The sequence below is a fragment of the Trachypithecus francoisi genome, unplaced genomic scaffold (genome assembly GCF_009764315.1).
Source record: "Trachypithecus francoisi isolate TF-2019V2 unplaced genomic scaffold, Tfra_2.0 Lachesis_group5, whole genome shotgun sequence".
NCBI lineage: Eukaryota > Metazoa > Chordata > Mammalia > Primates > Cercopithecidae > Trachypithecus > Trachypithecus francoisi.
Window position 1 is genome coordinate 10,391,313 of NW_022681470.1, and position 22,601 is coordinate 10,413,913.

Here is a 22,601-nt window from a genome sequence, read left to right on the forward strand (position 1 = left end):
AATGCTTGACAGATGCAAAGTGGTTATGCCTCTCTGCCTGCCTCCCTCCAGTGAAGCTCCTGGGAGGACACCCTGAAAGTGATTGAATGTCCTCTCCGAAGACAAGGGCTTCCTCAGCAGCCACAGTGAGCTTGCTGTCACACCCTGGATTATAAAGTGTGAATCCTCTATTCTCTGAAAAGCTAATGCTTCCCAACTACCACCCTGATCATAACATTATAACTTTTTAAAAAGTGTTTTACAGTTCAGTAAATCACTTCTATATGTCATCTCATTTCTCCTCACAGTTTAGTGTCCTCATGAGAAAATAAATGGACTAAATCCCATGGCAGGTAACTAGTAAAGGGACACTCAAAGCTTAACCTTCCTGTGTCCTGCCTGATGTTATTCCACCGCAACGTAAATGTAAGCACGTGGTGTGATGGTTAATTTCATATGCCAATTTTGACTGGCCATGAGGTGATTAGATGTTTGGTGTTGAGACGCTAGGTGATCAGATGCTAGGTGTTTCTGTGAGGCTGTTTTCGGATGAGATAAATATTTCCATCAACAGACTGAGTAAAGCACATGCGATGGGCTTCTTCCAAACAGGTGAAGGCCTGAATAGAACGAAAAGGCTGACTCTCCCTCAGATAAGGGGGGACTCCACCTGCCTCAATACTGGGACATCATTTTTTTTCTGCCTTCCTACTTGAGATGAGACATCAGCTTTTCCTGGGTCTCAAGCCTGCCAGCCCTTGGGCTAGAATTTACACTACGAGCTCTCTTGCTTCTCAGGACTTTGGATTTGAACTGGAAAAGTATCACTGGCTTTCTTGGGTCTCCAGCTTCCTGACTCACTCTACAGATCTCGGGGCTTGTCAGCCTCCATAATCACATGAGGCTCTTCCTTACAATAAATCTCTTTCTCTGTATATGTGTATATATACATATATACACATGCATACATATATACACACACATACACATACACACAAATATATATATATTTAAAATTGTGTGTGTGTGCGTGTGTGTATAATTGGTTTTGTTTCCCTGGAGATCCCTGACTAATACACATGGGAACATAGTTTGGAAAGCTGTAACCAAATAGGTTTCCCTTCTTTGGATGCTGTACCTCCTTATCCATGGCCTTCCCTATTTCTGTGCCTTGTGGGGAATTGCCAGCCCACTGTCTCCAGCTGATGGAGGGCGGCCACTGTGCCGTGTCAGTGTTAATGAAGTCTACGCTCCACCAAGAGTCAACTGCTAACCTTACCTTCAGGTAGGAAAGATTCCAACATGCTCTGCTTTGGTTTCTAATTTCTTGAATGATGCATTTGTATTAGCCTACAGAACTCACATCATCTTGTAAACTTGTTTTGTTTGTTTGTTTTGTGTGTGTGTTTGTGTGTGTGTGTTTTTTTCTTTTTCCTGAGACGGAATCTTACTTTATCACCCAGGTTGGAGTACAGTGGCACCATCCCGGCTAATTGCAACTTCTGCCTACTGGGTTCAGGTGATTCTGCTGCCTCAGCCTCCGAGTAGCTGGCATTACAGGCATGCATCACCATGCCTGGTTAATTTTTGTATTTTTAGTAGAGACAGGGTAGCGCTATGTTAGCCAGGCTGGTCTCAAACTCCTGACCTCAGGTGATCCTCTCACCTCAGCCTTCCAAAGTGCTGGGATTAGAGGTGTGAGTCACTGTAATCCTGGCCATTATTGGGTCTTACATTTTAGTTTTCCCTTCGTAGCAGCAAACACCAAAATATCATATAGTGGTGAAAAAATAGAGAGCTTGAGAAAACCAGTTTTAATATCAACTTCCCTCACTTACCAGTTATTTGCCCTTGGTAAACTGCTTCTAGTTGAGCTTCAATTTCCTCCCATGTGTAACAGTGTTAAGTATGTCTCCTTTGCAGAACTGTTTTGAAAACTAAATGGAAATAACTAAGGTAAAAAGCCTCACATACAAAAGAAACCAAAAGAACACTGGTTCCTATCCTTTCTCGACAGTAGTTTTGAGCAAGTTTCAGGTATGTTGCTTGCTCTGGAGACATTTAATAGCTATAACTATTTTTAAATTAACTTTAACAGCACCTTGGGTTTGAAAATTGAAAAACAAAAAAGTTGACTAATAGGTTATTTTTGTCAGTGTTACCGTTTCGTGTTACACTACTCTTGTGTCTTAAAGGCAAATCAGGAAGAACAACTTATAGTTTGTTTTTATCTTATGCCCTACTTATCATTAAGAGTTCTTATGTTTATTGTTGTAACTTGATACAGATTTCAGTGGTAACCAAGTTCAGTGAGTACTGTTTTTCATTTTCTTGGTGTATAAAACAATATGCTCTGTCTGTATTGTTAAAGTTAAAATTAATTCTCATCATTTACTTCCCCTTCTGAGACCTCGGCTAGAATCAGTGTGAAAATGTTCCTTTTTTATGAAAAGATTACACTTTATAGGAGAGATATATAGAAAGAGTTCATAAAATTTAAAAAAAAAAGTCCGTGAGACAGGAATTGTAGTTGGGAGTTTTTGTGCTGTAGGGAAGTCAGAGTCAGGAACATACAGCCATACCTACAAATACTGAAGGATTTTTTCCTTTCTCATTCAACGGGATATAACTATATTCATCCAAAAAATGTTAGTGATGCTTTGTTATTTTAAATCAGTATTATTTGATCAACACACACAGTTATTTCCATTTTTCATGGCTTTCCCAGTAAAAAGTCTTAGGATCTTCTTACCACCTTGCATGTGGAGGGGTGCTCAGAGACTACCCTTCATTATTTCTGAAGCTTTGCCAGCTACAGGGAAATGAGTTACTCTTAAATTGTCAATATTTGCTTCCAGAAGTATAAAGGTGAAAACTGGATTTTCCAGGGTTGAGTATACATACTTTCTGTTCTGAGAAGGATTCCTTGGCAGAGCTGTCCTGGCCACTGAGAAGTAAGTCAAGTGTGGAATCACTGTCCATGGGGGAGCCCCAGGCACTTGTGAATGAGTCCAAATGCAAATGTTTCAACTAATCAAAGATGAAAATTATGCAAATAACCCATTAATGGCTTGAATAGATTTCTGCAGAAAATATATTTGTATGTTAAGGTATTTTTCCACCCATTTCTATTTATGAGGACCAGAAAGAGAGAAGGAAAGGGGAAATCAGAAGAGAAGGATCTCTCTGAGTAGTAACAGATCCCAGCAACTTGGTAACAGAGAAGAGTAAGAAGCATGGCCTTTGGACTTTAAGGATGTCTGTGTCCAACAGAACAATTCCTTATAAATCAGGTGATGGATCCTCTAAGGCTATTCCTAAATTCCATTCAGTCTGCCTTGACATGGCTGATGTGGAATAAAGAAAAAGGACCTCTGCTTGCCTACCAGAAGTAGAGACCAGGGTAAAGTGACTCAATGAACAGTAGCTTACTCTTCCACGTAAAAACAAGAAGAGCGGTAGGCAGTAAGGCATTGCTGGCACAAATCTACCAGGCCACCAGGGACAAAGGTTGTTTCTATCTTTCTGTTCTGCCATGCTCAATCCTTGTCTTCCACCCTCACATTTGTCCCATAGTCACAGGATGGCTGCTGGCATTCCAGACATCAAGTGTGCATTCAAAGTAAGAAGAGGAAAAGCAATTAGCAAAAAGAGAAAGCTTCCCAAGACAGTTAATTGCCTTTTATATATTTCCCCACTCAAGGAATTCTACTTACGTTTCATTGACCACCTTAGCTACCAGGCGTGGGCTGGGAGAACTAAGAAATATATTGTTTTCCCAAATCAGTCTTCTGTTAAAAAGGAAGCAGGGAGGCTGGATATTGGGTAGGCAACAGTTTCTTCCTAGCTTGTGCAGCTTCCTCCGAGCATGAAGGAATAAAGATAGAAGCTCAAGATAGTGTCAGAGCTCAGGGAGCAAATAGGACAGGGTATTTCCCATGAAGCCAGCAAGACCTCAGACTTCTCCAAGCCTATGAAGCTGAACGCAGAAGAAACATTTAGAATGGGATGACCAGGCAAGTATCCATTTTTCACAGCCCAGAGCAGCACAGGAGCTCAGCGTTTCCTATGTGAGTGAGGACAGATTAGCTCCAAGTTCTAAACGCCTCCTGCCCCCTGCCCACTATTTCCCCATAGGACCAAGGTTACTGTCCTCAGTGATTTGGCACCAGCTCTAGTCTTGGGCTGTGTTTAATCTGTGGTTCAGAAAATGCCCCACATGAGCAGTTTTGGAAATCATTCGACACATGACATGAACTCAATCTCTGTCACATATTCAGGTGTTGAATAAATATAACTTCCTTCCCTTTTTTAAATTAGAAACTCCATTCTATCAGAGTGGATACAGTTAATTGCAATCAATGTGTATTCTCTTTGCCTCAAGTTAGCCTCTAAGATCCAACAAGAAGATATGCGAGCACAGGAGTATTTACAATAAAATATGCCCTTTAACCAGGACAATTTACAAATGCTAAGTAAGGACAAGGGAAGAGTGCCTGATCCATCTTTAGAAGGTCAGGGAAGATCATAGTGGCAATTAGTTTTAATTTTATACTAATATCCAGTATTCCTTTCACCTATAACTATCTGAATCTATGATCTCACAACCTCCAATGCACAAATATTTCAGTCTAAATTCTAGAAATTCAGACCAAATTATTTTTTCTTTCTTTAGCTGAACAATTTTTCCTGGTTGGGTTGCATTACTTAAGAAAAAGGTTACTCTACACATGGACACAGGGAGGGGAACAACACACAACCCCCGGAGCCTGTCAGGGGGTGAGGGATAAGGGGAGGGGGAGAATTAGGACAAATACGTAAAGCATGCAGGGCTTAAAACCTAGATGACAGGTTGATGGGTGCAGCAAACCACCAGGGCACATGTAAACCTATGTAACAAACCTGTACATTCTGCACATGTATCCCAGAACTTAAAGTAAAATAAAATAAAGAAAAAGGTTACTCTAAATGGGTCCTATGGCGGTGTCACCAGGCTCTGATTGATATCTTGCAGATAAGCTTTGGCTTGCAGGGTGGCTTTTTTTTTTTTTTTTTTTTTTTGAGATGGAGTCTCGCTCTTTCGCCAGGCTGGAGTGCAGTGGTGTGATCTCGGCTCACTACAACCTCCGCTCACTGCAACCTCCGCCTCGCGGATTCCAGTGATTCTCCTGCCTCAGCCTCCTGAGTAGCTGAGATTACAGGCGCCCGCCACCACGCCTGGCTAATTTTTGTAATTTTAGTAGGGACAGGGTTTCACCAAGTTGGCCAGGATGGTCTTGATCTCTTGACCTTGTGATCCACCACCTCGGCCTTCCAAAGTGCTGGGATTACAGGCGTGAACCACTGCGCCCAGCCCTGCAGGGTGGCTTTTACAAGCACAGCTCCAATAATGTCTTATGCTTATTTAGTGCTTTTTTGGGTTTCAACATCTCTGATCACACTCTGTTCACACAAAAACCATGTTAAAGTAGCAAGAAAAATGCCTTTTACTCTATTATGCAGTTCTGCTAAATGTAAAAATCATAGGCAGATTAAGTAATTTATCTAAGGCCAAAACATATGTAATTGGTAACATATTCTGATTATCAAGTATTTTAATAAAGTCAGAGAGCTCTAGAAATGTATGGTAGTGATATAGTGTGGCAGTTCACAGCCAGTACCCTGGAGCCTGAATGCCTAGGCTGATGACTCAATGCTACCATTTATGACCTGTGTGACTTTGGGCAAGTTACTTAACCTCTCTGTGGTTCAGTTTCCACATCTGTGAAATAAGGATAGGGTTGTGTCATCAGGATTAAATAGATGTGTATCTGTACATTAGTGCCTGCCAGAAAGTAAATGCTTGTCAACTAAAAGAGTCAAACTCTGCAAGATATTTGAAGAGAAGATTTATTCTGAGCCAAATATGAGTGACCATGACCCATGACATAGCTGTCAGGAGGTCCTGAGAACATGCGCCGAAGTGGTTGAGGTGCAGCTTGGTTTTATATTTTTTTAGAGAGACATGAGATTTCAATCAAATACATTTAAGAGGTGGGACAACTCAAAGTGGAGGCGGGCGTGGGGCTGTAGTTTTTGGGGGGCTTCCAGCTTACAGGTAGATTTTAAAATGTTCTGGTTGACCACTGGTTGAGTTTCTCTAAAGACCTGGCATCAATAGAAAGAAATGTCTGAGTTAAGATAAAGGACTGTGGCGATCAAAGCTCTTTACAGAAGAAGCTTTCAGGTAGCAGGCTTCAGAGAGAATAGGTTGTAACGTGTTTCTTATCAGACTTGAAGTCTGTATTGATGTTATTGCCAGAGAGGTGTATGAGTCATGTGAGACCCCCACTTCCCATCATGGCCTGAACCAGTCTTTCAGGTTACATTTTAAGAATGCCCTGGTTGAGGAGGAAGTCCATGTAGGTGGTTGGGGGAACCTCAGAATTTTATTTTTTTCACATACTATATACGTATTTGCTATCTATTATGAATTTGTATTGAGTATAACAAATTTCACTTATTTTACTTTTTCTTTTATATCCCTCTACAAGTGTGCTAGAAAGTAGTATAATCAATAGGTTATAACCTATTGGCTTATTTTGTTGCCTAGCTCCCTTTATATTCTAAGAAACAGATTTTCTCAAGATACCTTAAAGTAATAGAGACTTTACAGATGAATACTCAGGGATGTAAAGAAACAAGAAACCTTCCCATAAATTGGATTACCTAGTATCATGCAGAACAGGAAACCCATTGAGGACAGTGGAGGCCAAGGACGCTCAAACCATGTTCCCTACAAAAACAATTAGTTCCACCATCCCCATGGCCCATGGTTTCTATACATGGGCTCCTATTTCTGGCTGAAACTAGGATTGCTTCAATTTGGCTGTTCTAAACTGCTACATTCTCTTGGGTCTCCCATTGCAAATTCCAAAGAATAGAGACAAGATTTAGCTTATCAGTCACTATCCAGGATACAGAATTCTGCTGACAAATTTCTCTCACCAAATGTCCTCATGTTTCATTATCATATGGCTACTCCAAGACAGACCCAGGTCCCTAGTCCAAACAATGGTGGCCACAGTATCCAGATTATGTCACAAAGCATAGCACATTTTGAGGAAAGAAATCCTCCTGCAGCTGCTTTTATGAGAGGAGAGCTGTGTACGTGGCAAGCACTTTAAGATATCACTGTTTCCACACACTGTTACTAAACATGTTCTTTTGTTTTGGTTTGTTTTGTTTTTTACCTATTTGCAAATCTGTTCCAATGGAATGACTCCTTAAGTTAAAATATAAAAGACTCTTAAGAATTGTCATTTGAAAGGCCTTAACACGTCTTGAGATAAAGCAACACGTTAACAAAGAGAAACTCCAGGGTGGGCTTCTCTGAAGAACAATGCAGGGGGATTCATCTTCTTTCAGATCTCACTTCTGTTAAGGATCCTGTACTGCAATTGTTCAGTCTTTATGTCCAACCTTTAAAGGCATAGGATAGATGTTACAGCATATCACTTTCTTTTTACAGACTGAAAAATATTCTCAAAAGAATTTCTTTCATGGAAAAAGAGGTCTTTTCCTTCTGGAGTGAAAAACACTACTTGCATTGTGAGAGCCTTCGTCTTAAAACAACATGAGGCAGGAAATATAGAGAAATTAATTTCCTTTTAGCTGTTCAAAACTGGAACACTTTTAATATTCTAGGGCTATCAAAAATGTCCTAGAATTGGTTTAAATTCTTGATTGGTTTAAATCTTGGTTTAAATCTTGACCAATAAAAAAACACTGCTAGTGTTTAACAGACCCTGAGTGACTTTGTCAAAATATTAATCTACTTTGCTACCGATTTTGGGAATGCATTTTACAAAACATAATTCTTTCTTCCATCCTTAGAAGCCAAACCACAGAGATTGAAGACTCGCCACCCCATCCTACTCTTCGACAGAGACTAAAATGACCTTTTTCCACTATGGGGAACTACATCATGAGTTTGGACAGCTGGCCAAAACAAACCCTCTTTTAAAATATTTAGATTTTTCATGGATGACCATTCTTGGTACGCACAAAAAAGGAAGGAATCCAATTCCAAAATTCATGTACCCACTGAAGAGGGTTCACCTTTGTATTAGCCAAGACTTTCAGTTGCAAGTGCCAGAACCAAATCACCTAAAAACAGCTTAAGAAAATAAACTGTATTTAATGGAAGGAAACTCGGTTATCTCATATAACCAAAGGAATACTTCAGCATCTAAATGGAATAGACAGATGTCTCATGGTGGCTGAAAGTAGGGTCTGACAGGCCACCAGCACACTACATATATGTTCATTTACCTTCATTTACTGTCTCCGCTTTTCTTGGCTTCTAGGCTTTGTTCTCTCCCTCACAAAGGAGGAAAACATGGCCTCACACAAAGCATTCCACCTCCACCACTACCACCAGCACACACCCCTTTCCAAATCCCATCCAGAGACTCCTGGTTCAGTTGCCCACCATCAGCCAATGAGCTATAGGCAAAATCAGGGCATGCATCCATTTCTGGGTCAATCCACTGTGGTTAGGGACTTAAAGCATGTCAAAACATGGTAATCCCCAAAACACTGGAGGGAGAAGATGTTTCCTAGAATACATTAGGTGTTCAGAAGACGAGAGTGTACTGAGCAGACAAAGCAGATTTCTGCTCCAACCTCGAAAATAAAAGACCTCAAGGCTCAATGTGAAACCAATTTGACTCTGGTGGTAACAATTAACTGTGTGGATTAGGAGAAACAATTTGTTCTCTCCACTTGGTGCTACCATAAGCATTTCTTCTTTTCGTTGCCAAGAACTAAAAGATGCCCACCAAGAAAACAACTGTGGGAAGTAAATTTTTAATAATATCAAATAAAATTGTGTATTTTCCTCTAAGCCAATAAACAAATACTATACCAAATGCCTATAAACACTAACATATTACTGTCATTTTAAAATATCAAGCAACTGTCCAAATTCGTATACCACCCTTGGTTGTCTTGCATGTCTCTGGCATCCTCACCAGCTTAACCAGTTACTTAAACATTAGAAATCTCAATTTACCAGTAGAGTTCATGGTTATATAAGGATTTTAACCTCTGTTTATTTCTCCCAGCTCCACCATCTCTACCTGCTCCTTTGTGGTAAGAACTAGGAAAATCAGAAAGTGTTTCTCAATGGTTTTTGTTCTTTGTAAAAAAACAAGATGGGCCACTTTAGATTCTTCTCAAAAAAGAAAAGACAAGAATTCTAATCTTTACAATAAACACAGCATAACATTGGAAGGGAAATTGATTCCCAGTTTTTAAAAAGTGAGAAACATAAAACTCAGACGCCATAGTGACCAATAGTTTGTAAGCCTAAATAAACATTTATCTCTTGAATCTCAAGTAGGTTTAATCTAACTTGGTTTTCATATATTGTTGCATTATTTTGTATTTTTTGGAAAAATAGGTATAGAGGAAAAAATAAATCTTTTTGATCATACTAAAATATACTTAAGATAAAATTTACCACTTTATTTCTAAGTACATGTTTTCGTGGTGTTAAGTACATTCACACTCACATGCAGCCATCACCACCATCTATCTCAGAAAGAGAAAGAAATCTCACATTTAGTAAAATCTTACCCTTTCCCAAAAGACCATTTTCCAATATTGTGGTTATTGAGAGGAAACAATCGTTTTTTTCTCAAACATTTTAAGGACAGTTCCAGAGAGGGTCATTCTCCTACCCTTCTCCAAATTATTACTTGGCACCAGACAAAAATGCATTCTGATCAAGTTGCCCCATCTTTATGTTGGAAATCACATTGCTTACTTTTTGAAAGCTCCAAATTCTTAAAGGGATACATGCATTCTCTCGCTTCAGGTTTCCACCAATACATGTCAGTTAATTACAATTTTATGTTGGCTCTGACAGGCTGCACTGTTGAGCAGGTTCCCACACAAAGTATTGATGGGAAAAGAAATGGAGCAAAGGCATCAATTACAAGGATAGATGATGCCCTCTTCATGCAGTAAGGAATTAACTTCTGAATCCTAAATGGCACTCAATGCAGAACCGTGAGGAATAACAAAGAGATAATTGATCCATCTTTCCTCTGCATTTTAAAACATACATAATTGTTTATTGGTTGACTGGATTTAGCAATCTCTCCTGTCAAGTAAATATCCGAGCTGTCCTTTAGAAATTAAACCAAAGAAATTAACATCCCTCAAAGCTGTTGCTGTAATGCATTTCACACTCAGTAGTCCACAGATTTAACCTGCTTGGGTGATGACAATGTCTTAGCCAACAGTGCTTACTAGAAATAACATATTGTAACCATTATCATGCCAGTATACTAAAAGGTATATTGTGTAAACTCATTTCAGTTTTTCCCTAGAATGTAATGAGAAAATGGCATGATAATCTTTATAAAAATTGTATCCTGTTTGCCATCCTGACCTCCAGTTTCTGATAAAAAAAAATAACATTCAAAGTCACAGGAATAATTGCAGAAATTAAATAGCTGGGTAAAATGAGAGTAGGAAGGATAATGTTTTTTTCTTTGCTTTTGTTTTCTGGCTGGAGGTTCGAGTCTTCTTCTTAAGCCAAAACGTTGTCTCCAACTAAAGCAAGTGTGTACCCAAATGCTGATTATCATCAGCATTTTAACATTCTAGCATTATCCCAGTTGCTTTTGTTACTTTCACAAACAGGCAGCTGAAGCTATTACAGCCTTGGATTTCAACAAGGTGAACTTGCAAAAACAATAGGAAATAATTTGCATGATTGTGCATGGATTTCCCCAGGAACACAGCACCCCAAAGAAAAGAAGTACTCAGGAAAAATGCCATTTTTGTTTAAAACTTGGGCATTTTCTTTTTTATCACCACAAAGATGCATTTTTAGGATTATTCACCCATCATAAGTCTCAGAGAACTACAGAACACTGGAGTTAGAATGTTATGCAGGTCAACCCTAAATCCCTCATTTACTGGTGAGAAAATGGAGACCCAGAGATGAAGAGTGACCTAACTAGGTCACATCCAGCAAGAATGAGAACAGCAGAACTTGAATAATTATACGAGTTATTTCCAAAGCACCATTCCTCCATGTCACCACGTCCAGCCTCAGGTTTGCAGTGTATTTCCTTGAGTCCCAGCATGCAGGTTGGGTCAATGCTAATTAAGCTAGTGCAAGGAGAGTTAAAATCATCAGCCAGCCTCACTCACTGCCCCCCATCATTCTGACCCAACTACAAAGCAAGGTGGGACTAAAGAGAGGCTTGAAGGGTGGAGCTAACGGTGAAAGTGAGCCCAGGAACAGGTTTAAGGCAGCTGGGGAGTCTCAGACCCAGGGGCTGGGGCATCCTAATCTGAGTTCAAAGGCTGGGTCTTTCATAAATAAGCATTGCCTAATTTCACTGGCTCTCGATTCATATATATATTTATATATATATGAATGTTTATATGTTATATGAATATAAACATGAATATACATATGAGTTGTACTTTATCTGAATATATACATATGAATATATATATTTGGCCTGGCATGGTACTGAACATCTTCATTTTCTGCCCTGGGATTCTCCTGACACCACAGGCATGGAGAAGAAGCTCTAGAATGGCAGGAACGTGAAGCTCAGAAGTGAGGGGAGTAACCCCTCCCACAGGCAACCTTCACTTTTCAGGAAATGGGAGCCGAGCAGGGCGCACGCTCCTCCTCACATCCTCTGGCAGACAATGCTGGGAAGTACTCTGAGGCTTCAAGGAGTCCTGGTAGGATTTAGCTTTCAGCCTGCAAATTCAGGAACAGCCCTCCCATGGGTTTTAACTCTTTCCTGCTCTCCCTCTCTCCTGCTCCTCACTCCTACACCTTGAGCTTCTCTGTTTCCCACGTAAACCACCTGCACACAAGTTCTTTCCTCGGACCACGTTTTCAGGGCAACTCAGACTGAGACAACCTTTTCCTAGCTGTGTGATCCTGAGAAAATTACTCATATTCTCGCAAATTCCATTTCCCCCTTTCAAAGCGACAATAATAGTACATTCAGAGAACTTTTGTAAGGACCAAAGAAGGCTCTGTGTACAAAAGGACCTAACCCTACCTGGAGCAGCTCTTCCTGCGGTGGCCCCATCTTGATTATGCCACTATTCCATCTGCTTGGGACAAACACGTCAGTCATCCTTCAGCTGTCTCTCACTCACATACTGCGCATCCAATTTTGCAGCAAATCTGCAAGGTCTTAACCTTCAAAATATGTCCAAACACCACCTCTTCTCACCAACCCCACAGCTACCACCCCCAGCGTAAGGTCACATCATTCCTCTGCCTACATTATTGTAATAGCTCCAAAGTGGTCTCCCTGGCCCTACCCTTGTTTTCCTAAATATTTTCCCTTCAAAACAGCAGCTATTTTTGAGCATAAGCCATGCAGTTAACTCCTCTACCCTGAAGACTCCTCTGATTCCCTCCTCCATCCCATTCAAAGCGTCAGCCCAAGTCTTCCTGACAGCTTATAAGGCACCACAGGACCTGACTGACTCCTTATCACCTCTCAAACATTCACCTCTGTCTTCCTGCTCCACTCTGTTCTTCCATGTGGCCTCATCCATGCGTTTACGCTCCTATCTCTGCCCATACAGACTATTCCCTCTGCATAAAAAGTTCATCCACTGCAGATCCACACAGCTAACTCTCTCACATCACTTAATCCTCTGCCCAAATATGACATGTGTCAAAAATTTTTGTTCTGATCACATTCTATAAAATAACACATACCCTGACCTGCCAAACTCTCTGACTCCTTACCCTCTACTTGTTAAAATAAAATTGCATCAGGTAAGATAAGCAAATAGAAGTTGATTTTATTCCAGTATTATTGCCAACAAAGGGAAGGCAGCACAGCCCAGCTCTAGATGAAGTGAAGGGTTGGAGAATCGTTAAAATCTGGGATGAGGGACCTTAGACCACATCTGTTTTTGCTAATTGGCTTTACCCAAAGGAAAAGTAAATTTTCTCATGTCCTTGTGACAAGAGGCAGTTTTACAACTTGGAGCAAGGTGCCCCACCAAGGCTAGGCTCTTGCCTTCTCATAGAGGCTAGTAGACAGGGATGCTGACTTCCTTGACAATTGGATTTCAAAGAGATGGTTCCCAGGTCTTTGAAAAAGATATTCCTAGGTTGCAAAACTGGCAGAAGGCATTTATAATATCTCAAAAAGTCAGATAAGGAATTTACAAATTAAACACATTTTCAAGAAAAGGGAGATTAGGGAACAAAAGTCAGGAAGAAGCCTGTCTAAAGCTGAATCAAGCTGAGGGCAGCATTAAGGTTGTCTTGGGCACGTTAGCACCACTGTATACATCATATGTCTGCCTGCCTGTTTCCCCTCTCTTCTCACTAAAATTCAAGTTCCAGGAGAATGGATGTGTTCTGCTTTGTTTTCTGCTCTACCACATCACCTATACTATATATAGTATTTGCTCAGTTAATAGTAAATGCACAGAACATTCCAGAATATTACAAATTTAAGTTTTAGAATTAAGTCATTTTCTTTTTTCAGTGGTCTCATTAATGATAGCACTTTTTTTTTATATAATCAGTTTTTCTTCTCTACAATTATTTTGAGATTACATTTTCTGGGAGCAATTTAAAATGTCTTTCCTAGTCATGACTCAGAGCCATTTATTGAATGTGTATGTCTGTGTATGTGTGTGAGAAAATGTGTGCATATGTACTGTATATGTATATACACACGTAATAATTCAATATGTACATTTTATGCACAAAATATAGTAAACATATATTTTGCATATATAAACTCACACATATTGCATTATTTTCATCCCTAAGCACATTCAACAAAGTCTCAATAAAATTTACAGACCAAGTTTTAAACTTACCCTCATCTATTCCATACCTTTTTTCAACCTTTTCCCTTCCCAGGCTGGCTTTTCACTACCTGGAAGGCACTAATGAAACAATTTTCAAAATGTTTTAAATGCACTGGGTTGGAGACAGGAGAGTCTGCCTCTGAAGCCCAAAGCAGTCAGAGTGATGGGACTCTGGTGGGTTTCGCAGAGATAAACTGCAGATTTCTAGTTCGTAGATAAGGTTACATACCAGAAACCATTTACTATGCCTTTGTAACAATTGCATGCTCACATTTTTTCTTTTTCTTTGTTTTTTTGTTTTTGTTTTTTTTTTTTTTTTTTTGAGACAGAGTCTCACTCTGTTGCCCAGACTGGAGTGCAATGGCACGATCTCGGCTCACTGCAACCTCTGCCTCCTGGGTTCAAGTGATTCTCCTGCCTCAGCCTCCCAAGTAGCTGAGATAACAGGTGCCCGCCACCACACCTGTGCATGCCCATATTTTAAGAGACAGTTGGCCTGGTGTAGTGACTCACGTCTGTAATTCCAGCACTTTGGGAGGCCAAGGCAGGTGGATTATCTGAGGTGAGGAGTTCGAGACCAGCCTGGCCAACATGGTGAAACCCAGTCTCCACTAAAAATACAAAAAAATAGCCAGGCATGGTCCCGGGTGCCTGTAATCCCAGCTACTGAGGAGGCTGAGGCAGGAGAATTGCTTGAACCCAGGAGGCAGAAGTTGCAGGGCGCCGAGATCATGACACTGCACTCCAGCCTGGGCAACAGAATGAGACTCTGTCTCAAAAAAAAAAAAGGAAAAAAAAAAAAAGATAGTTCAATTTACCACTTTCTGAAGTGTATTGATAGTTTCCCTTTATTTTATGTAAAATATAATCATGATACATACTTGTCCCATCCAGGCAGTGCTGGCCACCACACCATGCAGCCACCCTGCCACAGAGAAGACACCGCAGCAGGCTATCCCCTTGCCCCAAGGCGAAGGTGGTACGATTGCCACAGGTCCACCTGTAGGGCATCTAGAGCAACAGGCAGAAAAGAGATAATAAACACAGCTGATAAAGGACTATCTGGAGAAAGTGAAGCCTAACTTGAGATCCATCTGCCTTCCTATCCTAGTTCTGAAAATGTCAGATATGTATGTAATAGCCAATATAACTGATTGAGAAAGTAAGGTCTTCTTTCCCAAAATGAAGGTAAATTACTTCCATTACCTTGCTGACAAGGCGTGGGATGATGATTGAAAACATAACATAGATAATTCCCAAGGAGCTTGCTTACCAAGAGGCATTTGAAATAAGCAAGGCGGAGATGGGACCCACACAAACAAGTTGGTTGCCTGGGGCTAGCTCTTAACTTAACCGGATTTTACTAGGAGATTTTTTTTTTAAGACGGAGTTTTGCTCTTGTGGCCCAGGCTGGAGTGCAGTGGCACGATCTCAGCTCACCGTAACCTCCACCTCCTGGTTTCAAGCGATTCTCCTGCCTTAGCCTCAGTCTCATGGGCCACCACATCCAGCTAATTTTGTATTTTTAGTAGAAATGGGGTTTCTCCGCCTTGGTCAGGGTGGTCTTGAACTCCTGGCCTCAGGTGATCTGCCCGCCTTGGCCTCCCACAGTGCTGCGATTACAGGCATGAGCCGCCATGGCCGGCCACTAGGCGATCTTTAATAATGCAGAACTTGCTCACACACTGACCAAAATGCCTTCCGACTGAACGAAAACTCCTCATCATTCAGGCCTTAGAATCAACCAAACTTGTAGCAAGTCAGACCATACAGGAGAAGAATGTGCTACAACACAGGGAGAGGAAACTAAATGCATTGGGGGGCATCCTTCTCCGCAAGAAACCCTCTAGACATCTCTATTCCTTATTTCACTGGGATTTCCTGCAGAAAAGAAACCCATTCATGTGTATGGAATTAGCTGTTACAGTCTTTTTCTCATTGCAGCTCTGGGAGACTCCATGCCTTGATTTGTGCTTGTCTCAGTCTTTCTGGTTTATAGTGACTACTGTAGAAAATTATGAATAACCTCATTTCATATAAACATAAGTAACTTCCACACACTTACGTAGAAGACTAAAAATGCATCTGATATTTAAGGAATCTGGACTAGTTCTACAAGTGACTGTGTTTGGTATTACTTCAAATACATGGAAATCTAGCTCATTATAATTAAAGAGTGTTCTAAATGATTTAAGAATTTTTACATTTCCTCCCTTATTATTTTTCAGGGATTTCCTTTCAGTAAGCAACTCTTCCATAATTCTAATGTATTCCCTTGTAACAGGAATCCAGAATATTAGACTGAATGGGAAAGCCTTTGACATTTCTAGGCTGGGAATGACAAATTGAAATGCCTCCTGTATAATATATGTTACAGAGATCATGGATATTTGTGACAGCAGAGTTTTCTAATTTACTTTTTATTTGCTGCTGTTTAAGTTAAAAACTTACCTCCTGCCTTTGAAGTTCTCATATCCACTTTACTATGTAAAAGCAATAACACATCGCTGCCAGAATACAAGCATTGCTTTTGGCAGACCAAAGTGCATATCACTTTCTAATAGACTAGAAAGGGCAAGTTAATTAAAGTACACAGGTCCAAGTCTAAAACTTGAGTATTTTTCTATGGATATTTGTGTGCAGGTGGGAAGGTGTCCAATCTGTCCAGTGATGGCCATGGAGAGAGGTGACCACCATTGAATGCTGCTAAACATCGTTTGTAGTTTAAAAAAGCCTTGGGTAAATGTTACACCCTATGTAACAGCAGAGTAACGTAAAAGGATACTGCACACCAGAAACCATTTACTATGTCTTTGTAACAGCTGCGTGCCCATATTTTAGGGAGTAGTTTAATTTACAGCTTTCTGAAGTTTATTGATAGTTTCCTTTTATTTTATGTAAAATGTAGTCATGATACCATGTTTCTGCATGATGATACACTTGTCTCATGATGCCTTGAAATGTATCAAATCAGACGATGTTTCTTCCAGGAAATGTTTTACAGTGGATCAGTCTCAGGGCTATCTATCCCTCAAAGGTAAATGACATCTGGTTAAGTGTTATATGGAATAAAGTGGGTATTTTAAAACTTGAAAAAAAAAAAACTGGGTTACACGAAGTTAATAGGTTTCTCTACTGCACATCTGTTCAGAGCCCTTTATACACTAATATCTCAGGTGCATTGCAAATTCCCAAAGTGGAATATAGTGTATAGCTTTTACCCACACTCTTCTTTTGAGAAACAGTTTCTCATAGGACATACTCTGTGATGCACGAGAAACATTACTGGAGTGTCATCATGGTGCATAGCTTACTACTTATTTTTTATAAAAATGAAAAATGCCTAGTTTTACCATGTATTCCCAAGACCAGCCTTTCCACTTCTCTGTCTAGAAAAACAGTTGCTTATTTATCAAGCTTTGGTTTCATATTTGTAAGCTCTTGCATTCCACATGAGAAAGTGAGTGTGTTGCATGTTATCTTGAGTGTGAGAACTTTTCGTGAAATTTCTAATGTCTGCATGAATTTATTACAATAAGTATTTCTGATATTTCTCTTCAAAAAATCAATGATTTTTGTTAATATGTTGATTATATTAACTTTCTACCATATATTTCCCATATCTTCCAATTTGGAAGATAAGCCACTGGCCTACGATTTTACAGATTCCCTCTTATTTCCCTTGTCAAGGGGCCAATGGTGGTTTCTGATTTCTACCAAAATCTGATTTCTAACTGTATCCTTCAAGGTCCTCCCTAATCCAGCCCCACTCTGTGGCAAATACAAACATATTTTTAACAACTTCTCAACAAACTGACAACTCCCCCATCCAGCTCACCTCTTGCCTCTCTGAAAAGCAGCCATGCTTCTTCCCATCTCACCTGCTTCACGCATGCTTCAGCTGGGAATTGGAGCCCCTGTGTGTATTTTGGGAATAGCAGATTTATTATAGGAATTATACATTACATAATGGTGAAAGGACCTGGGGAACCTAACCCCTAGGAGGGGGAGTCAGGAAATAAGAGTAATTCTCACTAATCAATCCATCAGAAGCGTAATAATCAGGCTTCCAGGGGATCTCAAGAGTGTTATAGACTGACGAATGTAACTCTTGAAAATTCATACGTTAATACCCTAACCTCCAATGTGACGATGTTCCGAGGTGGGGTCTTTGGGAGCTAATTAGGTCATGAGGATGGAGACTTCATGATAGAATTAGTGTCCCTTATAAGAAGATAAAAAGAGAACAGCTCTCCCTCTCTTCTCTCTTCTCTGTCTCTCTCTTTCTGCCATATGAGAATTCAACAAGAAAACAACCATTTGCAAGCCAGGAGGCAGGCCCTCACCAGGAACCAAATCAGTTGGAGCCTTGGCCTTGGACTTCCCAGCCTTCAGGATTATGAGAAACAAATGTCTGTTGTTTAAGCCACCCAGCCTATGCTATTTTGTTGTAGCAGCCTGAGCAGACTAAGACATAAGCAAGACTAGCTGCCAAGATGGGACAGGGGAGGGGAGCTCATTGAGAGGCCTAGAAGTTGCCATCTCTGTTTGGCCACAGTCTTTAGGGCTTATTGACATGTGTCTGTCTGGTGGTTAGCCCAGGGGTTGCTGTTGGTCAGTAGGGTCATAGTTGGAAAGCCAGTTGAGCATGGAGTAAAGTGTTGGGAGATGCCGTCCCCTGCTGAATCTGCCTATATTCACTTTCTGAGATGAGTGGCTGCTTCTTCCCTTCCTTTATGGCTCTCTAATCCAGATATCTTCAGGGAAGGGTGTTCTAGGAAAAGTAGTTTCCAGCCTTAGCCAAGGTGACCCAGCACAATCCTGCACAACCTGCTCCTTATCAACATGGCATTCACAAACACCTGCTTTACCCATGTTTATCTTCCAGATAAGAGACATGAGCAAAATCACCCTTCCACCCAATATGATGCAACGACCCTTCATACAACCAAACACATACTCATACCCCCAAAAGAGGATACAAAAACATGCACTTTGTCCATCCCTGGTTAATGTTTACTGCTCTTATCACTACCTTTGTTATCCTGTATCTTAAATATTGAAATACAAGGTTATCCATTATTAATACACCACGTTAGATAAAAAGAAAATGGAGGATGGGGAGAAAAAGAATTGGCTAATATATATATACACACAAGTATATTCATATTATAAGAAGGAAAAATACTCACAAATACTTTAGACCTTTTTAAAGAACTGGAAATGTTTTAAAATTGGATGAATATTTATAAAGTTGCCACATTTTCTTCTACCCATTCCATGTTCCTTTTATATTCAGCAGGAATGCTCCGGTTCCCTGCCAGATGGGGGGACCCAAACCTTCACTCTTGAGGACTTGTGTCCTTTGTTGGCATGGTTACTGATATGCTGTGGCTGTGTCCCCACCTAAATCTCATCTTGAATTGTAGCTCTCATAATTCTCACATGTTGTGGGAGGGACCCAGTGGGAGATCACGGAATCATGGGGGTGGTTTTTCCTATACTGTTTTCATCGTAGTAAATAAGTCTCACCAGAGCTGATGGTTATATAAGGGGAAACCCCTCTTTCTTGGCTCTCATTCTGTCTTGCCTGCTGCCATGTAAGAAGTGCCTTTCATCTTCCACCATGATTGTGAGGCCTTCCCAGCCACGTGGAACTGTGAGTCCATTAAACCTCTTTTTCTGTATAAATCACCCAGCCTCAGGTATGTCTTTATCAGCAGCATGAAAATGGATTAATACAGTTACCATGGGACAACAGGGCACTCCGAGGCCTCCTGATTATCTTAACATTTGAGAGACTCTTCCCTGTTGTGCCCCCAATCCCTCTTGAATTTGCCCTTGACAGTGAGAATCAATCAACTCAACCAATTTGATCATCCCCTTCACATCTGTAAATTCAGCAGGAAGATCAATCTAGTCCCACATCCAGAGATGTCTGAAATTTACTGACTTATTTTCTATTCTATTGATAAACTGACTGGGTTCCATTTTTTGAAATTACGTATCTTTGATAAATTTAATGTTTTTGAAAGTCATTAAATAAAAATGACATCTGCTCACATATGCTTACTGCAGTACAGTTCACAATTGCAAAGATATGGAATCAACTTAAGTGCTCATCAACCAATGAGTAGATAAAATATGATACATATACACCATGGAATATTACTGGGTCATAAAAAACCAAAATAATATCATTTGCAGTGACTCATAAAGAACTGGAGGCCATTTTCCTAAGTGATGTAACTCAGAAATGGAAAATCAAATACTGCATGTTCTCATTTATAAGTGGGAGCTAGTCTATGGGTATGCAAAGGCATACAGAGTGGTTAATGGACATTGGAGACTCAGCAGGGGGAAGGGTGATTCGGGGGAAGGGATGAAAAATTACCTGTTAGGTATAATGTACACTATTTGGGTGACAGGTACATTTAAAGCCCAGATCTCACCACTACAAGATTAATTCACGTAACCAAAACCAATTGTACTCCTAACGCTATTGAAATAAAATTTATCTTTAAAGTTAAGGTTTTTGATATAGAACTATAATATCAATTATAGCATACTGCTTTCTATTGGTATTTCAGGTTATCTAGGGTATATGTATACATATTTTTTCTTCTACTGGATTATAATTCTTTAAGGCCTTTTCCCTCTTTATTTCCTAGAGAGGTACTTTCATTAACAAATCCTTTTAAGAAGTATTTAAAAAGTCATTGGAATTCTCTGTGCTTATGCAATGCAACACATTCAAAGTGCAAAATTTTAGGAAGAAAACCTGATACAAATATTGCAACCTTAATTACTTCTGAATTATTCATCCAGGATACATATTGTTCCCTGGAAGATTTTGCCTGTGTCTTAGCAGCCTAAGCTGATGGGGACTTACTAAATGAAAAGTAATCTGATAGCATATTATGGCTGGCAAAACAAACATAAATAAAAGCTGGATTTCCACTTTAGGTAATATAAGTATAAATTTTTAAATTATCTTCTCCACTGATTCCAGGCTTTAAAAGATGATTGAAAACCCTACGAGTATATTAATATATATTCCAGAGATTTCACTGTCTATCTCAAGTTTCCTGTGATAAGAACAGGCCAAAGACACAACTACATAGATTAAAAAAAAAAAAAAAACTGTCATTAAATAATTGTTTAGAAGTTTCACTCATCTTAAGATTCTCTAGGCCAAGGGCTATGTCTTACCAGTCTCTGTAATTCTGTTTTTTAGGACAGTACCTAACACAAAGCCATAACTCTATGAGCAGTAGTATCATTGTTATGATTGTGATTATTCTTTTCTAGAACTAAAGTCAGCATAACAGTGTTGGTAACAAGACATCTAGTCATCTCAAATGTTTCTTTTTCATTATCAGAAATTTCTTTTATTATTATTTTAGTTCCAGTTCCCCCATGGGAAACAGAGTCCATGGAGAATCAGGTGCAATGGCCTTAATGGGGCAGCTCTCAGTATCAACCTGGGAGAAGAAAATCGGCAGGAGAGGAAGCCGAGCTGGGATGCCAGGCTTCACGAAGGCCTCACAACAGCTTCAGCAGAGACCATCTGGAAAGGCCCCCAGAGTTGCTCTTCCCTTAGGCATGAAGATGTGGAACTCACAGAACCAGGCTTTTGGATGCAAGCTGCTTAGGGTGGGGGCCTCCCTCAAGGAGGCAGCCCCCTTTCATCAAGGCAATGCCTAGAGTAGGACTCCACAGAGGGACTTCTAGCCAGCCAGTCGCAGGGGAACAAGCACCTTCATCCTGAAGGGAGAAAAGGACAGGGTACTACATCCTTCAGTACCTTTTCTATCTATATGTTCCAAATAATTTCCTCCATTGTATTTTGTTTTGCATGGTCAGAGCTTGCAAGTATACAGTTTTGCATGGGACTTTTTGGGTTGTTGTTTTGTTTTGTTTTGTTTTGTTTTCTTAGAGACAGAGTCATCCAGGCTGGAGTGCAGTGGCACAATCGTAGCTCACTGCAGCCTCAACCTCCTAGGCACAATTGATCCCCCTGCCTCAGCCTCCCAAAGGGCTAGGATTATAAGCATGAGCCACCGTGGCCAGCTGTATATTTTAAATTTTTCTAAATTAGCCAAAATCTGTTTTTCAGTTACTTGAATTCTGAGCTGTCCATAGGTATATTCTCTAATAGGGTAAACATGATCCTTAAACATTATAAATTGCAAATGTTAAACAAAGTTTTGAGCAAATTGGAAAATGTGGCATCACATGTAGAACATTATCAGCAAATGACAGCACATGCTTCTCCTAGAGAAATGGCTCAGCCTTAGACTCACGTATCTCTTTAATATGCTTCCATTTCCTTTTCAATAATGATTGAAAGAGGATTGTGTGTAGTTCATTTTATGGGAAGGAGGACAGGCAGGCAAGGGCAAGGGAGTGAGTGAAGACAATGAATACTTATGGCCTTCTTATTAACTGTTCAGTCAAGTAAAATTCCGTAGAGCATGTTCAGCATCTTCTAATTCATCTTGTTCTACAGTGAAGGAATCCATCAATAGGATACTATAAAACTTCCTTCCTTTTTCTTCCTATCTTCCCTCCTTTCTTCTCTTTTTCTTTCTCCCTTATGTTCTTTTGACTTAAGATATAAAAGTTGGAAAAAATATATATGCCTCAATTTTTTGCAGTTACCAATTTTTTTGCCATACTTATTGTTCATTATTTACTCACTTATTTTTATTTATTTTATTATTATTATTATTAGTTTGAGA

General features: G+C 39.9%; 1 pseudogene; it reads left to right on the forward strand.

The window, feature by feature from the left end:
• Nucleotides 1–1,127: 1,127 nt before the first annotated feature.
• The window catches only part of LOC117076325, a 58,085-nt pseudogene continuing 36,611 nt past the window's right edge, over nucleotides 1,128–22,601 (forward strand).